Raw genomic sequence first — 15,206 nt, forward strand, 5'->3', positions numbered from 1 at the left:
ATTTATGGTTCTCAGGAGCTTTGGATAAGGACTCGATAAAGGGGGTATTGATTGGGATTCCCTTCACATGCTTTACATACTCTAAATGCTCCTTCTCCAGTAGACTAAGTGCAGCTCGGGTGGGAAATGGAAAAAGGTGGCTGATAAGGTGGAACGGGATCAAAGGGGTTTTGATCAGACATGCGCCACGTCATGGCCAGAGGAGTGCCACGTTGTGGCGATCCTGGTTCAGCAATTTTTCCACTTTCGATCCTTGATTTCTTGGGCTGCTGCGGTTCTTCTTCCAATGCCTCCAAGAACTCAGATATTGCATCTTCTTCAGTATCGATGGCCATTATGTGAGATTGGGTCTTTACTTCAGGATTCTCCGGGGACAATTTTTCATGAACTAGAGTGGCTAGTTGACCAAATTGTACTTCAAGGTTATGGATGGAGGCTTGCTGGTTCTTTATCAAAGTTTGTTGTTCCAAAATGGCAAAATCAGTGGCACTGTGTCTCTTTTCCGAAGCCTCCATAAACTTCATCAGAATGGTCTCTAGGTCGGGTTTCTTCTCGGCCGGTGGCTGCTCCTTTTGATAAAGGCCTCGACCTGTCTACCTATATTTTTCTTCTTTTTGCTTCTTATACTCTTCATATGGCAGCCACTCCTTCTGCGGTTTCCTCCAGTCCTCATCAAACTTATCCCCACTAGAGTAGCACACTTGAGCTTTTCTGTTCCCAAACTCATCTACATTGCAGTCCTTGGTCAAGTGTGGACCACTGCATCTCTCGCACCCTACTCTTATGGCATGTATCGACTGGTCCATTTGTGTTATCCTGCGATCCATGTTATTCAGCATGGCCATGACAGCTGCAATTTCTTCAGTTTAGGCCCCTCCACTGCCTTTGATTCCATCTTGCCTTGGGTTGTGGTATTCGCGAGAGTGTTCCGCGAATTCTTCAATTAGTTCCTTGACCTCCCTTGGATTTTTCTTTGTCAACGGTCCTTGAGAATCAAGGAGTTGTCTTGTCATCACATTGACCCCATCATAAAATATTGACATCTCTTGCTGCACATTTAGGTCATGTTGAGGGCAATTTTTGAGCAAGCCCTTGTACCGCTCCCATGCTTCGTATAGTGACTCCCCCGGCTGTTGCTCAAAGTTGGCTATCGCCTTCTTGAGTTTCGCTATCTTGGATGGCGGGCAAAACTGGTCCAGGAATTGCTCACGCATTTGAACCCACGTGGTGATTATACCCGGTGGAAGTGCTTTCAACCACTCCTTAGCATCTCCTTTGAAAGTGATGGGAAGCATCCTAAGCAAGACTGTGTTTCTATTGACATTTGGGACATTGAAGTAATCCGCAATGTCGTTGACGTCATCTAGATGCTTAAAAGCATCCTCATGATCTTTCCCGAAAAATGGGATGTCCTTCAGTGCGGCCAATATGTGTCCCTTCAGCTCGAATGTGGCAGTGGTAGGTATTGCGGGTTGGACTAAACCGGGACCCACATCTTCTTGGATCCGCTTCTTGTAAGCGCCCATGGACATTTCTTCAATCGCTGCCATCTCGTTCCTTGGCTTGTTCTCGGGTTCGCTCATGTGTTCTTCAAATTCTGGCTCGGTATCGCTTTCGGACTCGGTTTGGACGGGTGTATGGTCCAAATGCTCAGGATTGCTCTTGTGCTTTGCTGATGAACTTGACTCTCCTGTCTTTTTTCCCGACTTCCTAGAAAAAGCTGCCTTCAATTCTTGCAAGGGCGTCTTTTTCTTGTGAAGTGCAGACTCGGGGTCTTCAAGTGGTGCCACCAAGTGTGTGTTTGAGCTTCTGGTCATGAACTCCTGCAACTTGCTAAACTAAAAACGTAAAACTGAACTAAAATAAGCAAAACTAACTAAAAACTGAAAATTGAGTTTTCTATCTGTCCACGTCGTGGCAGGTATTACGCCACGTCGTGGACTCTGTGTTTGACAGAAAAAATTTTATTTTGCTGAAAAAAAAATTAACTTTTTGTGATTTTTATTCCACAAAAAGGATAGATCAATTTAATGCAAATAAATAAGCTAAAAACTAAGCCGTTCCCGGGCAACGGCGCCAAAAACTTGATGTGCACAAAAGTACCCACTAATTTTAATATTTATAACCTAACAAACTTAACTAACTATGCACTTATAGGCAGTGTACCTAGTTAGATTACAGTATAGCTTAGGTAAGTCGGGTGTCGATCACAGGGAACGGTGTTCTAATTAATTTACTTACTATTAAATTAACCTAATTTATTGACAAATTTAAAAAGGGTTTTATCTGGTTTTACAAGATCAGATGAACTTAAATCAAACTCAATAAATAAAAACACACTCTTGTTTAGTTTGAATCCACTTCTCCCTTATGGCTAGTTAATGATTACGGATTATTAAGTTGGTTTTTTAGTCGTATTAGTAATTTAGTTGTAACTTACCAATAATTAACTAATTCATGTCAAACCATGTATGTTTACACATAATTAAACACAGAACTAATTATGAATGTAAATATGCTATGTAAGATTTGTTGTATAAACGCAATTATGATCACAATACACGTTCTCTAACACAGCTAAGCTTTATTTATTCTAATTACCAACTAAGATTAGTCAATCCTAGCTCTAACAATTCAATGTTCACTAAATCATTAGGTAAACAAGTTCATGCAGTTTAATGGTCACTAAGCTACACAGAACATGCAGTCAAGCAATTAGACAAACAAATAATAGCATGCTAGGTTATACAAATCAAACACAAGAAATTTTTACCAACTAAACTTAATCCATAAACATATAACTATTCATAAGTTTAAAGCTTCATCTAGCTAAACAAGAGTAGCTAGATTCAGCGGCTCATCATAGCAACTAAACCAACACAGCTAAAAATAATGAAAGACATGTTCTTATTTAACTAAAATATAAACCTTTACTCCTTTTGGTGTGAAAAATCCTCTTCCAGAACCTTTCTTTCGCTCTTAATTGTCTCCTGGAACTCTTTTCTTCTGCCAAAAGCTTCTCCTTTTCGTAATAATCAGGAGGACTTATATAATCCTCAAAAACCCGCGCCACGTCGTGGGCTTCAAGCAATCCGTATCCTTCAAGGAAATCCTCCGCGTCGCGATGTCTATCTTCTGGAACACCCGTGCCACGTCGTGGGCTTCATCGCCACGTCGTGAATTGAGTGTTTATCGTGAATTTATTATTTTCTTGTCTTTCAAGCCTCCCATGTTCCACATTTTGGCACTTTTGGTCCCTCTCTTCGAAAATCCTTTATATTGACTAAAAATAACAATTTAAAGTCATAAGTATCATTATTCTAAACATATTATCAATTTATTAATAAAAATGTACTTAAATATTGCCTAAAAATAAGTATAAATATGGCAATATCAATCCCAAAATGAAAGCCTTTCTCACTTCATAAAGCTAATTCATTATCGTTAGGTCCTTATCACTTTAAGCATATCATGTCCCCTAAAGTCTAAGTTTTCCCCCATGCTTTTAGATATGTCTTACTTTCCATTTGTTTAATCAAAAAACCCATTACTTGTCTAGCATATAAGAAGTCATGGTTTTGACTAATAAAAGAAATAGAAAGTTTGTGAAGTTTATAAACTATTTTATAAAATATAAACCTTAACTTTTTTGTAAAAGACAAAAGTGCATTTCTAGTCTAAAATGATGTACATAACTTAATAAATCATACCCTATGATATTTATTATGTTAGTTGGTAATGAAAATTATTATTTCCAAGAAATAAATAATTCCCAATTAATTATAAGAGTTTATTAAATATTTATTAAAATAAATTTCTAATAAATAATCAATTGAATCAAGTTGTTGCTAGTGTGACCCATTAATATCATATGTTAATTATATATATATATATATATATATATATATACACACACACACACACATACACTACAGATAAACAGACAATTCAACACCACATGCAACTGACTAGCTGGTCTACCAGCCTAACAGTATACTAAAACATAACCACATTCTAAAACACAAGGATGCATACTACAATCTATGAGTATAATGAGAAAAATCACTTGCATCAACAAGCTGAAAGACTAACACTCGAAGTCTCATGAATCAACTACACGAACCTCCTGACAGAGGTTAAACTTCAGTCTACAACTCAAAACTTATAGTTTGACCAAATGTTAAACTTGGTCAAAAAGTCAATAGTCAACCACTGGTACCATGCATCATTGCCAGCTACTGGGTCGCATTGTGGTCACTAGATGACAAAACATTTGCATCCGGGTCATGCGAACCGGGCCGTGACGTACCCTTCATCGCGTCGTGGTTTTGTTAAAACAACCAAATCTTATTATTAAATTAATCCCTTAAGACAAGCATTCCAAATCTCAGATCTTAAACTTCTAAACGTCTTAGTGGATAAAATATCCAACTTTACCCTTCCTATTGGTTGAATCAACCACAAACTAAAACCCTAAGCCCAAAAATTTATCAAAGAACTAAAACTAAGTGCACGACTTAACCAAGAACACATGTCAACTTATTTCTACCAAGGACAAAGTATAGAAGCAACAAAATGAAGCTGCAAGGTATTAGAGTTCCCCAAACTCCAAACTTGAACAAGGGACTAGAAATGACCATCAAACCAACAAACAACTAGATCTAAGAATTAAAATGCATTTAAACTCACAAAAGGTCCCAAAGATGATTACTTTGCTTAAACACCAATAAATCTCACACCAATACCTAACTTTAATCTTCTTCCTCTTGGATCTTCGCAAACGAGAGCACAAAACACACACAATAGCAAAATGGAGGCTAGGGTTAGGAGGAGGATGTTGTTTGGGGTGGAGGTTGATGAATGAGCCGAAACCCTAGGGAAGTGTTCCTTAAATAAGCCCAAATTCGGAGGCTTCTATGGTTATGGCCTATTAGGCCCACTACAGCGTGAAAAAGTATTAACTGTGCCGCCACTTAAATGACATGCCCATGCTGAAATGTGCTTACATCATCACGTCATGGCTAGTCAAAATCACAACTTATATAATTTGAATGCCAAAGGATTAATACCTAAAAATGGATGTTACACCTACCACATAGATATATGCATAAATATGAGTTTCAGTTGAATCCTATAATGGTTCCTCTATGTAGATAAGCACATAACAATAGAAAGATTAACATACCCCTAATATCCAATTAGGATGGAGTATAGAGATATAGATGTCGGCAATCGTACATCCATGTGAGTAAAACTACTGCTTCAAATAGATATCCTGCTCGTTAGTAGTACAAATATATCTAATGAACTCCGCCTACAATACTTATCGTGAGTAGCGATGACATCTCTTTGGAAACCTTCTATCTTTCAAGGTCCTCCAACTAATCTCCCCATGAAAAATATTATATTCCTTCTCCAAGTCTATCAACCACCTTAATCAATATATTTTCTACTAAGGCGCATGAGATAGTCAATGTTACCCCTCAAAATGTCGGCATGCTACCCCTAAAATTTAGGTGTGCTACTCTCGACATTTTGTTCTGGCTTCACCACTAATGACGAACTATATATATATATATATATATATATATATATATATATATATATATATATATATATATATATATATGTTGGATAAGGTGTCTAAGTCCATAACTTATTTGGTATATACTTGACCCGACCCGGCATGGTCCATTTGGGTTGCATCTCACCCGAACTATTTATGGATAATTTTATGAGAGTTATACACATATGTTTATTAATATATTATAAGTTATAATATATTAATATGAAGTTATGTTATTTAATTAGTATTAGTCTTAAATTAATTATGAATTAATTTAGAGATTAAAAGGAAGACTAATTAGATTATGGGCTATTGGTTTTATATGGTGTGGGCTAACACTCATTTGTTAATGGGCTAGGCTTATATGGAAGTCCATGGATGATCCATGGAGCTTTTAACCCATGGATCCTTGGAAAGGAAAGGTCATGGGTTATTAGGGTTTCACCCTAACCATGCACACTATATAAGCATGCTTATGGAGCATGAAATGGCAACTAGTGAACTAGTGTGTGTGTGCTTGTGTGTGGCCGAAAATACAAGTGTGTATACTCTCTCAAATTTTTCCAAGAGTTTGTGGTGTTTTGTGATTCCATTTGAGGGATTCACACTATTGGTGCTTGGCCCTCAAACTCCTTAAGAACCAAACTCATCAAAAAGGTATGTAATCTCTTCTAACTCTTTTATGTTGAAATGTTCCCCATGCCATGTTAGATAGGTTATGAATCTTGGAAAATTATTATTTTGCATGTATTTAGACAAACATAGATCCAAGGTTTATTAGGGTTGCATGCACACTTAGGAAGTGTTAGATTGCTCAAAACCCAATAGTGGTATCAGAGACTAGGCTTGCTTGCTTGATACTTGATGCAGAATAGTGAAAAAAGTTGAAATTGTTGCTGTCTGGCTGATGGACTCGCCGAGTTCAAGGCAAAATTCATCCTACTTGGCGAGTAGGTTTGTGCACTCGGCGAGTAGAATGATCAGAATGCAGAATTTCGACTTTTGCTGCTGGAAATGGACTAGAAACATTACCCTAAACTGTTTTGGTGTTTTAAAACTTGTTTTAGTTGGTGTAATGGTTGTTCTAATCCATTTACAATAGCATATATCAAAATTCCATGATTGTTATGTGTTCATATAACTCTTGAAATTTTGATGATCATGTTCATGTTCTTATGAATTTAGAAGATGATAGAAATTATTTGCTAAATTGTTTAGAATTAATTCTTGATCATTTATGTGTTTTAATGGAGTCCATAATTTGTCCTCAAGTTATGGATATCCAAAGGTCACTTTTCTTTAACACACACATTTAAACACATAAGTTACATGAAAATGAAGAGTCTTCATTTTTATGAACCTTTAATTCATAAGTTATGCAATGAAAAGTTTTGAAGAGTTACAAAACTTACCCTCAAGTTTTGGAATTTGGAAAAGTTTCACACACTTTAATAAACTTTAATTCCAACACTTAGAATTTTAAAAGTTAAAATTCAACACTTATACTATTTATAACATTAATGGTTAATTATATATATATATATATATATATATATATATATATATATATATGTATAAGAACAAGTTGTTTTACCGTTAGTAGGCCTCATTCACGAAGCCGGTCCATTCTCACCCACCGCTTGCTTGATCGGTGGAGGGTCGTTAGCCGAACGGGTAGGACAATGACTTTAAATTCTCATTAAAAGTATAATGATTATTATAAAGTAACTAAATATTTTTTATTTAATTCCCAATCTTAGTTACTTTAGGAAAAATGTGAATTTGGTGCTAGCCCATGGAATTCACACTTTGTACCTTACCAAGTCGTTGGTGGAGTGTGTGTGGTTAACCGGCACACTAACTTGGACTAGTAAGGATCACGAAGGGTGACTTAATGTTTGTCACAGATCAATGGAGCGTGTGTGGTTAACCGGCACATTGATTAGGTGATAATATTAAGGGTACCAAGTGAATTGGTATGGTTATTCACACCTTGTTTTGTGATCCTCGCCATCCTAGTCACAAAATTTGAGAGGGCACACTCGAGATTGAAACATGCCATTGAAAAGTTCAATGAATCTCAAAAGATCTAGGAATTTCAAATCCAATTAAAACCTAATAAATTATTTCGTTTTTCATGGTGGAAATTAGTGAATCGTCATTCGCCTACCTTCAAATATTTTATAGCTTGGATTACGGCATCCCTCTTCCAAATTATAAAATTGTGTTGGGTCCTAGCCTTAATATTTCATATTGGGTGTTATATTAAGGACTTTGAATCAACTAACTTGATTTTCTCCCATTATAGATGTCTGGTTCAGACAACTATGATCTTCCCAAATCTCTTGAAGATGGTGTCCCTCAACATCATGCTTCACTTCCTCCACCTCCTCTAATTATTCTCCCCCACCCACAAGTTCTTGAAAAGTTTAAAGTCACTCAATCCCTATTGGCAAGCATAGTCTATGTGTGCTCACATCTTGGAGATAAAGTCACATATTGACAAGCCGGGAGAGTTGGGTGTCAAAGTCCCGTGAAAGTTGGATGTTCAATCACTTTCTTAGTAACATAGTGAGTCTCTTTGGGACTACTATGAGACGGACTATGACATGACCCTTAATGATGTTATCTATTTGCTTGGTGTTGTGGAATCAGCAATGATTTGCAACACCAGTAAAGCAAATTTGATTGAAAGAACCACTTCCCAAGTCTTAAATGGACATTGACAATGGTAGCATTGGATATCTAGAAAAGGATTTCTCTTCCCAATGGAAAGGGATCGGCCATAGTCAACTCGGTTGACCAAATGGTAAAGAGAAAGGCTAAGTCCGAGATAGTCTCATGTGCCATTACCAATGGGTCCATGTGTTTTGTTGCCAAAGAAAGGGGCATTGGTTGCGAAGCTGCCATATTTACCTGAAAGATCATAAGATTGATCAAGTCAAAAAGTTTGACCCTACTTCAGTTAAAGTCCACTGTCTAATTCTATTAAGTTCCTATTTGGAGATTCTTATTACATAATGTGAATGGGTCACATGTTGATGTGTTTTAAGAATCAAAGAAAAGATAGGAAGCTTAAAGTACGTATATGTTGATTCTGATTGCGAAGGTGGGTTTCGATCGCATGGTTCGGTAATCAGAATTTTGAGCTGTTGCTTAAGATTTATAATATATTGCTTATGAATAGATAACAACAAGGTTTTCATGTGGATTGTAAGGATAAGTTTTTCCAAAAAGTTTTGAAATAAAAGAAAAAAAAGGGTTTTAATTTTATTTATTTTAAAAATATCCTTACAATGGCATCTGTGGAAAATTGTTGCTTATATGTTTCCAGTAATAGCAATATTGGAAAGTGGATTTGATTCATTCATTTGTGGTAGTGTCTGAATTTACCAAATGAAGAAAGTTTTTCATCACCCAAGTTTCAATTGGACAGAAACTTGGAATCATACAAGTTGTATTGTATGATGAATGAGAATTTTCATCTTTGAAAATTAAGACTAATTCTTTGATCACATGTATATGTGAGTCAATTGAAGGACTAAGGAATTAGGTACACTGGGTGTGCGCTGGTCAAGGTCCACCACAAAGATTGATTTGTTATGATTTACTAAAGATTAGTAAATATGATTATACTTATGAGGTTAAGTGTAATTCTGTAACATTGGAAAGGTTACAATGTATGACAAAACAAATGAGAAGAATCAAATTAGGCAGAAAGATAAAAGTATCTCAAATCTGAAAGGATGGGAGAGTACTTTAGTATCATATTTCATGATCATCTTAATGATTATGAAACCATATCACAAATTCGTACTCTAAGGACGTCTTAGTGCATTGTTATGGCTAAGAAGAGAAGTCCTGAATTGTTGGATTGGTTAAAATCAAGAAGATGAGTCATACTTCGTTCCAAAACAATTCTTAGAGTCATACTCCAAGATTGTAACTTTGAGTTACATAAAGGAAGATTTAAAACACTTATCAAATGTAAGAGTAAAATGTTTTCTACTCTTGTACATTTGAGATTGGTAAGTTGTGATGTCTTGGATGAGACAAAGACCAACTAAGACCAATTGTGTGAAGTGTTAGTCTTGATAAGAATCCGCACTAAATATTTGTTTTGTCAAGGAATGGTTCTTGACTGGGGAAACTTATATGTCAAGGGGACAGTGGGAGCCTTAAAGATCCTGAAAGAGTTTCAAGATTTAATCAAGAGTAAAGCCTGTAATTTATCACTAGCACACGACTTAAGGTTTGCAACCTATCGTGTTGACATAATTCTTATTTCTGTACCTACTTCAAATAAGTTGAATTTGGATGTGAGTTATCAGAGTTCAACTTGGAAGCATTGGTGGGCCTTGTGCTACCAAGGTGACAAGAAACTAAGATTGAACAAGTTTAATCCATGTAAGGCTGAATTTGTCACTAATCTTATCTTGTGATTATGGTTTTGACAAATTCACATGGATAGGAACTCATACACTATAAAATCTAAGTGTCATAAGGTTTCTCTCCGATTCATGAAAATGATGGTGAGGAAACGCTTTCACTAAGTAGATTTTACGTAGATATCAATTGTGTTATTTGCATTTTCAAAAGTCGTTAGTGGAGCGCGTGTGGTTAACCGGCACACTAACATGGACTTATGAGAAATGGCAAATGCCTAAGCAATTGAGACTATGATTACGACATCCCTTTTCATAGTTCTGAAAATTGTTTAGACACACATGTGAGCTATCTAAGAAAGGGTGTATGAATCTAAATTTCAGAAGTCCAGTAGATTTCTGGAAATATGTCAGAGCTAGTGGGAGCATAAGAGTTATGCTGATAATCATCATGCTAGTGGGAGCATGATTATTACGTTTAGTGTTGCAAGTTAGCAATGTTAATTATAGAAAACAAAGTTTCAATTCATGAAGTTGCAGGGGTTGAAAAAGTCGTTTTGTTATAATTAAGGGAGAGGAAATTATACTTCATTTCAATTCTAGAAGCTTAGATTGAGATTTTAATCATCTTTAGTCAAGAATATATATATATATATATATATATATATATATATATATATATATATATATATATATATATATATATATATATATATATGAATTTTATGTTGGAATGGTTCAACTTGAAGAGATTCTATATATATTGCGTTTTCAAAATTTGATTATGATTACGGCATCCCTCTTCATAGTTAAATTTTGAAATCATGGCAAATAAAAATATTGTAGCAAAAGACTTGTCTAGTATCATGTCTTTATGTCAAACATCATGAATCGTGTCCCATATGCTTCGGATATAGGATGGATTGCATGTGCTATAATATTCATCTTTTCTAAATTTTCCAAATGCTTAAGGCATTGAGAAGGGAAAAGTCTAGAACTGGATATGACTAAAGTGATTAAGCAATTGTCGAGGACAAATCTGAGGTTCGCCAAAGATTGGTTGCTCAGGGACAGTTGGAAGTATGATGTAAGTTGTCGGAAAGGACCGTGTTGACATGTTTTGAAAAGAAGTAACTCTTGTTCGGAAGTGATAGTCAAAATGGGACTATGGAAATGTCTCCATAGGTGGAAGTTATTCAATCTATGTAAGATTAGAAAGCCTTAATGCAAGAAGGATGTTCAAAGCAATGTACTTTGAATATGAGACTTCCGTTCCATAGAAGTTGACCTTCTTTGGAATACTCTGTAATGACTGGTGACAAGGTTTTGGTGACTTTGTGCATAATCATTACAAGAGGAACATTGCATAAAAGTTTAAAATCTAACAGTTTTTTTGGTAAATGATAGGAATCGGGGATTCTCACATTTACAATAAGGATTTGGGATTGTGAAATGAGTATCATTGGAATCATGTTCAATTGATCTACATCACAATGTAAGGATCATAGACAAACATAGTGTGCATACTTGGAGTATGGCATGACTATTGTTTAGAAAAACAAAGTGTACATGCTAGGAGCATGGGACGACTGTTGTTTTTATTCAAGTCTTAAGTTGATTGTTTGAAACATTATACAATGAATAATATGTAATCAATATGGTGATAAATAAAATGTGGTTCTATTTATATTCAAAAGGGTTCTGAGACCATATTGGATTCGATTATTATTGTGTTTCACTTTGCATGTTTTGACTTCCTAAATAGCTAGGTTATTCTTTCCGAATGACTAAGTTATTTAAACACTCTACAGTCGTTCATATGTTGGAAGTAGGTATGAATCAAGACTGTCATGAATTGGGTTTGTAGATGGCTAAATGGGTTTAGTCATAGCAATGGTTGCTACAACATTCATGAGTGCTCATAAGTTATGAGTATTGGATTAAACCCACGCTCACTTGTATCACTTCATGGAATTTATCTCGAGTGATCGTGAGATGGTAATATCATATAAATCTTCAAGCCTAGAGATATGAGTTGTTACCTATGAGTTGGTTGTGCATTGATTGCACGTAAACGCATCAGTAACTTGATGTTATAAAACGTGCCTGTGTGTACAATTCAACAAGTAGTAGAACAAGCATATGAGTCGAAGTTTATCTGTTCCTTCTAGAAATAGAAGCGATATCTGGGCCCCTCGATGATTTTGTTGTGACCGATGTACCGGCCGGTCAGAACTAAAATTGATGTGTTCGATTAAGTTCTTTGTCAAACAAATCAGAAATCGGGAAACAAACTGCTGGACAATAAGTACGACGTTGTTCCATGTATTTGTCCGGCTGATATCATGAGAACAGAGGATTATATGATCACTTATCTAAAATGGCGCTTCATAGTTCAACAAAGTTTTCTTCATAGTTCAACGGAGTTTTCGAGAGCTACGATTGCTGGTTGGTTCCTGAAGTAACATATACAAATATAGTTATTAGACTTATCCAAGTGGGAGTCTGTTGGATAAGGTGTCTAAGTCCATAACTTATTTGGTATATACTTGACCCGACCCGACATGGTCCATTTGGGTTGCATCTCACCCGAACTATTTATGGATAATTTTATGAGAGTTATACACATATGTTTATTAATATATTATAAGTTATAATATATTAATATGAAGTTATGTTATTTAATTAGTATTAGTCTTAAATTAATTATGAATTAATTTAGAGATTAAAAGGAAGACTAATTAGATTATGGGCTATTGGTTTTATATGGTGTGGGCTAACACTCATTTGTTAATGGGCTAGGCTTATATGGAAGTCCATGGATGATCCATGGAGCTTTTAACCCATGGATCCTTGGAAAGGAAAGGTCATGGGTTATTAGGGTTTCACCCTAACCATGCACACTATATAAGCATGCTTATGGAGCATGAAATGGCAACTAGTGAACTAGTGTGTGTGTGTGTGCTTGTGTGTGGCCGAAAATACAAGTGTGTATACTCTCTCAAAGTTTTCCAAGAGTTTGTGGTGTTTTGTGATTCCATTTGAGGCATTCACACTATTGGTGCTTGGCCCTCAAACTCCTTAAGAACCAAACTCATCAAAAAGGTATGTAATCTCTTCTAACTCTTTTATGTTGAAATGTTCCCCATGCCATGTTAGATAGGTTATGAACCTTGGAAATTATTATTTTGCATGTATTTAGACAAACATAGATCCAAGGTTTATTAGGGTTGCATGCACACTTAGGAAGTGTTAGATTGCTCAAAACCCAACAATATATATATATATATATATATATATATATATATATATATATATATATATATATATATAGTATTCTCTATAAACAGAAGGGTATCCGATAAGAATATATAACTGTTTAGATAAATTGTATTTATCTTGTATCTGTTGTACAACTTACAAATCCTAAAATATAGGATCTTAATTGTAATCATCTTCAATATAAATATATAATCGTTCTCCTGTGGTAGACTTTTAAGCCAAAATACTTTGTCTTTCTGTCTTGGTATCATAGCGCAGGATCTCCAGATCCTTTGTACACCTTCTGTTTAAATCAACCCTCCTCTGATAAATTACCATGACTACCCCCACTCTCATAAATTCCTCAAAAATAGCCACAACAATAACCTGCAAATTGACTCGTATGAATTTTCTAACCTGGAAGGCACAGGTAGTTCCAATCCTGCGAGGGGTCAAACTTTTTGGCTACCTTGATAGAACCAGAGTCATGCCAATAGCAAAAATCACTGTTGGTACAGGAGATGCAGCAAAACAAGAAGACAATCCTGAGTATAAGTCACGGGTCACTCAAGATCAAGCAATACTTGGTGGCTTACTATCCTCCATGACTGAAGAAGTGCTATCTCAACTCACTCGCTGTACAGATACGTCCAACCAACTATGGACTTCTCTACAAATTATGTTTGCTGCTCAACATAAAGGTAACTCTATTCAGATCCGTACACAACTGTCAAATACAAAGAAAGGTGACATGACAGCCTCCGAATACTATCAGAAGATGACTTCTCTTGCTGACACCATGGCCAATATTGGTCACCCGATGACTGATGAGGAAGTTATTAGCTATATTTTAGTTGGGTTAGGTCCAGGCCATGGAGAACCTTTTTACAACCATCATAGTTCTAAGTAACACCCAAGAAGTCAAGCTGTCATAATTATACTCATATCTGATTGCTCAAGAAGCCTAGACAACAACGATGAATGGATCAACAGATTTTATAACCTCTGCCAACTCTGCTGCAACGCAGGAGATTAGTAACCCTCGAAAGGCTCAAGGCAATAAAAGGTACAATAATTTAAACCATAGCAGTAACCATAGAAACAATTATCGCAACAATGGCAACCGTGGTCGAGGACGTGGTAGAGGAAGACAATATGGTGGAGGCCCAAGGTGTCAAGTTTGTGGCATACCAGGACACACAACTTTAAACTATAGGAATCGGTTCAATCACGCATATCAAGCCGATGAGTATCATGGTGGGAATAGCGCCACATATGGAAGTTACCCCCACGATCCAAATTGGTATCTTGACACCTGAGCAACGGATCAACTTACAAGCGACCTTGATCGTTCGTCTATTAATCCTGAACGCTACCAAGGAAAAGATCAAGTTCAAGTAGCTAATGGCAAAGGTATGCATATCTCTCATGTTGGTCATTCTAAAATTCAAAGTTTAGGTCGGCCACTTGTTCTTAAAAATATCTTACATGTTCCTCACATTAACAAACATCTTCTGTCAGCCAATAAACTTGTTACTGATAATCATGTGTTTATTGAAATTTACCCCAATGTGTTCTTTGTTAAGGACATACACACGAAGAAAATGCTTCTAATTGGTAAAAGCAAACGTGGTCTCTTCCCGGTACCCATTCGTCATACTCCTCGCTATATTGGATCAAGCACAAAAGTTTCATCATCGTAGTGGCATCAACGCCTTGGTCATCCTACTTCAACAATTGTCAAGTCTATCTTGAAGTCTAATAATTTAGGATTTTCCTTTACTAATGAGTCATCTATTTATGATGCATGTCAACGTGAAAAGAGTCACCAACTTCCTTATAATAATTCTGTTCATGTCACTTCATCACCACTTGAGCTTATTTACACTGATGTTTGGGGACCAGCTCAAGTGTCTAGTGGTGGTTTTCGATATTATGTTAGTTTTTTTGGATGATTTTAGTCGTTACACTTGGATTTATTGCATTAAACAAAA

General features: G+C 36.0%; 1 non-coding gene across 1 annotated transcript; it reads left to right on the forward strand.

Moving 5' to 3' along the window:
- The first annotated feature begins 1,059 nt into the window (after positions 1–1,059).
- Positions 1,060–1,166, forward strand: LOC111907058 (small nucleolar RNA R71). The gene has a single exon (XR_002855405.2). It is a non-coding gene; the product is annotated as a small nucleolar RNA R71 (small nucleolar RNA).
- The last annotated feature ends 14,040 nt before the right edge of the window (positions 1,167–15,206 follow it).

This window comes from Lactuca sativa, chromosome 4, assembly GCF_002870075.4.
Source record: "Lactuca sativa cultivar Salinas chromosome 4, Lsat_Salinas_v11, whole genome shotgun sequence".
In the NCBI taxonomy this organism is placed as follows: Eukaryota; Viridiplantae; Streptophyta; class Magnoliopsida; order Asterales; family Asteraceae; genus Lactuca; species Lactuca sativa.